Source organism: Cavia porcellus, unplaced genomic scaffold (genome assembly GCF_034190915.1).
Source record: "Cavia porcellus strain 051 isolate PalLab524CR breed Dunkin Hartley unplaced genomic scaffold, mCavPor4.1 scaffold_9, whole genome shotgun sequence".
Classification (NCBI taxonomy): domain Eukaryota; kingdom Metazoa; phylum Chordata; class Mammalia; order Rodentia; family Caviidae; genus Cavia; species Cavia porcellus.
In genome coordinates this window covers 69,368,843-69,377,240 of record NW_026947492.1, presented here as the reverse complement: position 1 = coordinate 69,377,240, position 8,398 = coordinate 69,368,843, and the positions used below count along the sequence as shown (strand labels likewise).

The window sequence follows — 8,398 nt, the reverse complement described above, 5'->3', positions numbered from 1 at the left end:
TTCCATATGCTTGCAAATATTTGTATATTTAACTCTTGCCAATTTTGTAGTATCAGTGAAGGTTTCAGTACTTTTTTCCCTTCATTTTTAATACTTTAACTGCCATATATATATATATATATATATATATATATATATATATAAAGGCAAAATCATAGGTGTTCACTTTTGCCTCTTCTTTGTGGAATTCTACATAGAATGAAAGTGGCTGAATTTCGTGTGCCCCATAATTAAGGTTTGTGTTATACTTTATTTCTTTTGCAAACCCAAGCAAAACAGCCTCCATGAAGCTTCCTGAAGCTCTTTGGTCACAAGTGCATAAACCATAGGGTTGAGGGAAGAATTGATGACGTTGTGCAGCAAATTGAGCAGAACTGGAATCAATGAAGCCTTTGTCTCTGAGACGTGGGTTGTTGAAAGTACTACAACTGGGGAATCCCGCACCTCGCGATCGGTGTGCTGGGCAGATCTGGGGCACCTGCATCAGCCTTCCCATGTGTCTGGAGGACTGTGGATATCTCAGCAAGCAGGGGAGGATCTCAGGTTCCAGAGGTACAGTGGCCTGTGGTGAGTGCTCAGCGCACTCTGCCCAAAGCCCAGACTGTTCGGGACCCTCCAGGCTTCTGGGTGCACTGAAGTGGAGAAGTGGGTTTGAGGCCTCTACATCTGCCTCCCCATCCCAGCTGCACTTGGAGAACAGTGGAGCTTCCAATAGGTGGGCGGGCCCACGCTATCCCCGGAGCCCAGCCTGTTTGGGACTCCGGCACCTAGCCATCGGTGTGCAGAGGAGGGTCTGGGGGGATCTAGGGCACCTGCATCAGCCTCCCTGTGTGTCTGGAGGACTGTGGATGTCTCATCAGGCAGTGGAACATCTCAGGTTCCAGAGACCCTGCAGCCTGTGGTGAGGGCTCAGCGCACTCTGCCCAAAGCCCAGACTGTTCGTGTCCCTCCAGGCTTCTGGGTGCAGTGAAGTGGAGAGGTGGGTTTGAGGCATCTACATCCACTTCCGCATCCCGGCTGCGCTTGGAGAGCTGTGGAGCTTCCAATGGGCAGGTGGGCGCACAGTGTCCCTGAGGCTGAACTTATCTGGAACTGCAGAGGTCTGAACAGGCAAAGGAGGGCCATTGATTCTGCAGGCCCAGTGGCTTGGGGTAACGGGGTGCCAGAGTCTCAGGAGCTGCAAACATAGAAGGGGATTTCTAACAGACTCTAAGGAAGCTTTCAAATAACACTTGAAACTCAGAAATATAGGAAAATGACAAAACAAAAGACCAAATTACAACCTCAAAACTCCAGCCCATCTCAAGAAACCCTAGAAGCAATGTATATAGAAGAAAATATATGCCATTCACCTCAAATATCGGACACAACAGCTACTGAAATTAACAAGCAACTCCAGGAAGCTTTAAAGAAATTCAAACTCGAAATAATCTCCCAAGTAAAAGATGAAATGATAAAAAAATGAAAGAGATTCTGAATATATCTAAAGAAAACACAGATAAAAATTGGAGGAACTAAACAAAAAGATAGAATCCCTAGATAAGCAATATAAGAAACAAACAAAATACATAATGCAGATACACAGAGATATACAGGAAATAAAAAACTCCACTGAAAGTTGTAAAAACCGCCTTAATGAAAGTGAAGATAGAATTTCAGACCTTGAAGACAGGATTGTAGCTAGTGAACAAGAAAGGAAAGATCTGTTAAAAATAACAAGGAATCAGGAAACAACAATTCAACAACTGCAAGGTGATGCAAAGAAAAACAACATAATAATGTTAGGGATTAATGAAAAGAAGGAGACAACATAAAGGAAGTCAAGAGGATATTTAGAGAAGTAATAGCTGAAAATTTCCCAAGCATGAGATCGAAACCGACATCAGGATCAGTGAAGCATATAGAACTCCAAAAAGTCATAACCAAAATAAATCTACACCCAGCCATATAATAATCACCATCCCAGAAATCCAACACAAGAATAGCTTATTAAAAGCTGTCAGAGAGAAAAGACAGATCACTTATAAAGGAAAACCTATCAGAATCACAGCAGACTTCTCAGCACAAACAATAAAGTCAAGAAGAGCATGGAGTGAAGTATTCCAGCTCCTAAAGCAAAATGATTGCCAACCGAGACTGATGTACCCTGAAAAACTATCATTCAAAATTGATAGTGAAATATGATACTTCCATGACAAAGAACAGCTGAAGAACTTCATGAACACCAAACCAACCCTGTACAAAATATTGAAAGACAGTTTAGATACACAAAGGAAAAAACCACTAAGCAAAGCAGATAATTAAACAGAACAGAAAGATAAAGATGCAACAGCAGAGAGATAACATGTCAACAATAAACCAGCATTTAACAGTAATAACCATTAATGTAAATGGTCTCAATGCACCAATCAAAAGAAACAGACTAGCAGAATGGATCAAGAAATACAATCCAACCATATGCTGTTTTCGGGAAACCCATCTAACCCAGAAGGATGCTCACAGACAGAAAGTCAAAGGAGGGAAAACAATACTTCATGCAGCAGGAATCCAAAAAAAGGCAGGAGTAGCCATTCTGTTTGCAGACAATGTACACTTTAAACCAACAATGACCATAAAGGACAAAGATGCCACTACATACTCGTAAGGGGAAAACTCCAAGAGGAAGAGATAACTATCTTAAATATATATGCACTAAACTCCAGAGCACCCAGTTATAAAAAACAACTATTAACAGAAATGAAAACTCAAATTATCAGTAACACAATTGTAACAGGAGACCTTAGTACGCCATTGACACCAAGGGACAGATCAACCAGACAGAAAATGAGCAAAGAAATAACAGAAATGAATCACACCTGTGAAGAAATGGATCTGATAGACATATACAGAATGTTCCACCCAACAAAATCAGAATACATATTCTTCTCAGCAGTACGTGGATCATTCTCTAAAATAGACCATATATTAGCTCACAGAACATATTTAAACAAATGCAAAAGAGTTGAAATCATCCCTTGCATGTTATTGGATCATAGCGCTGTGAAATTAGAAATTAATGATAAAAGGTACTGCAAAAATCCCGCAAACACATGTAAACAAAATAACACACTATCGAGTAGTCAGTGGGTCACAGCAGAAATTAAAGAAGAAATTAAACAATACCTAAAAGAAAATGAAAATGCAGATACAACTTACCGGAATTTGTGGGATGCAATGAAAGCTGTCCTCAGAGGAAAATTTATTGAACTGAGTTCCCACATCAGGAAAACAGAACGAATACAAATAAATAACTTGATGCTACACCTCAAACAGCTAGAAAAAGAAGAGCAAGTCAAGCCCAAAGCCAAAAGAAGAGAGGAAATTATAAAAATCAGCACAGAAATCAATGCAATAGAGAGTAAGAAAACAATCCAAAGACTCAACGAATCTAAGAGTTGGTTCTTTGAAAGAATAAATAAAATCGATAAGCCCCTAGCCAACCTTATTAAAAAAAGGGAAGAAAAAGCTCAAATTAATGCAATAAGAAATGAAAAAGTTGAAATCACTACAGACCCAATAGAAATACAGAAGATCATCAACACTTATTTAGAAAACCTCTACTCTCAAAAGTTTGATAACACAGAAGAAATAGACAGATTCTTAGAAACATATGAAGTACCAAAGCTAGATCAAGAGGATGTAAAACTGTTGAATAACCCAATATCTGTTAATGAAATTGAAAATGTAATTATGTCCTTACCTACAAAGAAGAGTCCAGGCCCAGTTGGATTCACTGCAGAATTTTACAAGAAATAAAAAGAAGACCTAATGCTGACACTCCTCAAACTATTCAATGAAATTGAAAGGGAAGCAATCCTTCCTAAGTCATTCCTGGAAACAAATATTACTCTAGTACCAAAACCTGAGAAAGACCCAACTAAAAAAGAGAACTGTAGACCAATTTCCCTAATGAACACAGATGCAAAAATCCTCAATAAAGTATTGGCCAATAGTATGCATCAAATCATCAAGAAGATTATACACCATGATCAAGTGGGATTCATCCCAGGAATGCAAGGATGGTTCAACATACATAAATCAATAAATATAATCAACAATATCAATAAAGCCAAAAGTAAGAATCACATGATCATTTCTATAGATGCAGAAAAAGTCTTCGATAAGGTCCAACATTTATTCATGATAAGAACTTTACAGAAAATTGGAATAGATGGTCTTTACCTCAATATAATAAAGACCATTTATGACAAACCAACAGACAGGATCATACTAAATGGCCAAAAATTGAAAGCCTTTACTTTAAAATCAGGCACAAGACAAGGATGTCCTTTATCACCACTCCTGTTTAATATAGTACGGAAGTACTAGCCAGAGCAATTAGGCAAGAGAGAGAAATAAAAGGGGTAAAGATAGGAAAAGAAGTTAAATTATCATTGTTTGCAGATGACATGATACTCTACATAGAAGACCCCCTAAACTCCATTGAAAGACTCTTAGATACAATAAATAAATTCAGTAATGTGGCTGGATACAAAATCAATACTCAGAAATCAATAGCATTCCTATACACGAACAACAAAATCACAGAGAGGGAAATAAGAGAAACTACACTCTTCACATTAGCAAGCAAAAAAATGAAATATTTAGGAATTACTCTCATGAAAGAAGTGAAAGACTTATACAGTGAACATTATAATACACTGAAAAAAGAAATGGAAGTTGATCTCAGAAAATGGAAAGACATCCTTTGCTCATGAATAGGAAGAACAAACACTGTGAAAATGGCCATTCTCCCAAAACTGTTATACAGATTCAATGCAATCCCAATAAAAATACCATCAACATACCTTATAGATCTAGAGGAATCACTCCTAAATTTCATCTGGAACCAGAAGAGACCTAGAATAGCAAAGGCAATTCTAAGCAGCTAAGACAAAGCAGGGGGCATCACAATCCCTGACTTGAAGTTATACTACAAAGCAACTGTAGTAAAATCAACATGGTATTGGAATCAAAACAGAGGCGAAGATCAATGGAATAGATTAGAAGATACAACCACAACTACAAACGCACTCAACCACCTTATCTTTGATAAAGGAGCCAAGCAGGTTCACTGTAAGAATGACAGTCTCTTTAATAAATGGTGCTAAAAACACATGCTCACCATTTGCTTAAAACTAAAGCTAGACCCATGTCTATCACCATGTACTAAATTAAAATCTAAGTGGGTCAAAGATCTGAATATTAAAACAGAAACACTAAATCTATTGGAAGACAAATTGGGTAGAAACCTTGAAGACATAGGAGTAGGTAGAGAATTCATGAACAGAACTTCAAACCACACGGGAAATACTTCCTAGAATCAATAACTAGGACCACTTCTTATTAAAAAGTTTCTGCATATCAAAAGAAATCTCCAGCATAGTGAAAAGAAAACCCATAAACTGGGAAAATATTTTAGTAAACTCTCTCTTAGACAAGGGACTCTTGTCTAAAACATATAAAGAATTAAAAACACTCAGACCCCCAAAATTCAAAGATCCAATCCAAAAATGGGCATCTGAGATGAATACGCACTTTTCAGATGAAGAAATGCAAATGGCAAATAAATACATGAAAAAATATTCATCATCATTGGTCATTAGAGAAATGCATATTAAAACCATACTGAGATACCATCTCACTCCTGAAAGAATGGCCAGAATCAAGAAAACCAACAACATCAAATGCTGAAGAGGCTGTGGGGAAAACGGAACTCTCCTACACTGTTGGTGGTAGTGTAGGCTGGTGCAGCCTTTGTGGAGGTCCGTCTGGGGATTTCTCAAAAAGCTGGGATTGGAAGTCCCACTTATTCCAGCTATTCCACTTCTAGGCATATTCCCAGAAGAACTCAAAGCATCATACCACAGTGATATATGCGCACCTATGTTTATAGCAGCACAATTTGTAATCGCCAGATCTTGGAAACAACTGAAGTGTCCATCAACTGAGGAATGGATAAAAAGTTGTGGTATTTCTATACAATGGAGTATTATTCAGCTATAAAGAAGGATCACATTGAGATATTTATCAATAAATGGGCGCATCTCGAGACCATACTCATAAGTGAAATAAATCAGTCTCGCATGTGTGAATACCGAATAGTTTCCCTAATGTAAGTAATGATTCAAATATATATATAAATGTGGAAATCATGATTCCCTATTATGTGGCCTTGAAGCCTTATAAAGTTTTCACTTATTAATTGGAAAGGCTTTATTCTGGGCTTCTTGATATGGAAATATTTGAAACTATAGTATATGAAGTTTTATTCAAAAATTTCAAGGAAAAAGACAGACGCTATGATAACTACTATTATGTTGGGTTATTTGGTGGTGACGCACTAGGTTGCTGAAACAGTCATGCTTTGACCTGTATTGTCATATTGTTATGTCCTATTTATCTCAATCTCTCCCTTATTCATTAAAAAATTATTTAGTTTTTTTTAATTAAGGGGAAAAATTAAAAAAATTAGCAGGATATATAATAGTAACTTTTTTTGATTTCCTATTAACTTGTTTTGAAGTCCTGCAATACTCCCACTATCTTGTTTTGACTGATTAGACTCTGTTCCATTCTGTATGATAGTATCAAGTTTGAGAGTATAAGCAACTACTTTGAAGGCAATAAGATTCACTAAAGATGCCCATTCTGGTTTGTCTATTGTCTCCTTTGGAAGTCCTGTAATGTTTACAATGCTTAAGTTTTATTGGTCTTGTTCTCTACTGTTTTTTTCAACTTTATAATATCTAATGAGATAGACAATTCTTTTTAAGGAAACAAGAGACATTGTTGATAACCTTGTGCTCTGTTTTACTTCATGTACTATGTCTATCCTTGGTTTTGACTAACAGCTTTTTTTTACCATATTTGACTTTATTCTCTCCCCCCCAAAAAATGTAATAAGAACTAAGGAGTAATAAAACCCAAAATATGTAAAGTTTGTTGTAAAAAAGAGAGGGATAAAAGAGCTCTAAAGGACAGAACAGCAAGTGTGTTTAGGGGTGTTAAATAGCTGACCATATTAATGTTTTTGGTGGGATCATTGAACACAATTGTTTTCAGTCTCACTATTTGAATGTCCACTTTGTATGCTTTGATACTGTGACTTGAGCAACTATCTCTAAGATGAAAATATGTATTCTATTAACTGGTGATTTCTTACTATTTTTTTTGGTAGTTCTGTATTACTTGTACCCTTACACCGCTTTATTTTGTTTTGTTTTTTCTCTTTTTCCTTTTTAATAAAATTAAATAAAAAATAAATAAAGTACTACAACTGTGTTGAAGAAGAAAATGAGTATAATATGGGAGCTACAAGTGCTCAGAGACTTGGATGCACCTTCAACTGAGTTCAGTCTAAGTACAGAGTGCAGAATCAAGGCACATCACAACGTAATAAGAACCAGATCACTCCTCATTCCAACCCATGGCAAGACCAATTGTAAAATGCTATTTGCTCTCCTATCATCACAGGCCAGGCTGGTGACCCCAAGGTTAGAACACAAGCACTGTTAAATTTCATTCCTGGAACAATTATGCTGGGCTGCAAGCACAGGCACTGGAATGACAAAAAACCATTTCTAAGCACCATAAAAAAGGTGGCTTAGCAAAGAGGGTGACAAATAGCTACATATCTGTCAAAAGCCATGCAGTGGAAAATACCAGATTCCACTCCAACAAAACAATTAATGGCATAAATCTGAGCAAAACACTCAAGGAGGCTAATGACCTTGGCACTGAACCAGAAAATGGCCAGAATCTTTGGCATGATGATAGTGGCCAGCCCCATGTCCACTACGGAAAGGACACTCAGGAAAAGGTACATGGGCTGCTTCAGAGAAGGGTCCTGGAAGATGGTGATGAGGATGAGGATGTTCTCACCAACTGCTGTTAGACAGAGCAGAGCCAGTGCAACAGAAAGCCAGTGCTGCCAACTGTGGATGCCTGAGAAGCCCAGCAGAATGAACTCAGACACCTGAGATTTGGAGCTATTGGAAACTTTCAGAGATGCAGGCATATTTTCTCATGAGGAAAAATGTTTTCAAAGATGTTTATCTGAGTATAATCTTCATGAAACATTATTTTAAAAGTGTCTTTATATAGTACATTTTGAAGGTAAAATAAAATGTATTCTGTATTCCACCCCCTATAGTTTTTAAAGATGGATCAGATAGTTCTGCATTAGTAATAAGCAGAAGGTAAAAGTAAAGTCACAATTATCTCTTGTGGGATGAAGCTTTGTGGTACAGCTTTACTGGCATGTACCTGGTGCCTGGAGTTAAAACAGAGGGAGAAAAGGAGAGAAAGAGAGGGAGAAGAGTACAGGAGCGGTACAAGGAGAGCAGAAACATGGGGC

At 37.4% G+C, this 8,398-nt stretch overlaps 1 pseudogene; it reads right to left on the bottom strand.

The window, feature by feature from the left end:
• Positions 1 to 249: 249 nt before the first annotated feature.
• On the bottom strand, positions 250 to 8,059 carry LOC100729984 (olfactory receptor 56B1-like; annotated as a pseudogene).
• Positions 8,060 to 8,398: the final 339 nt, after the last annotated feature.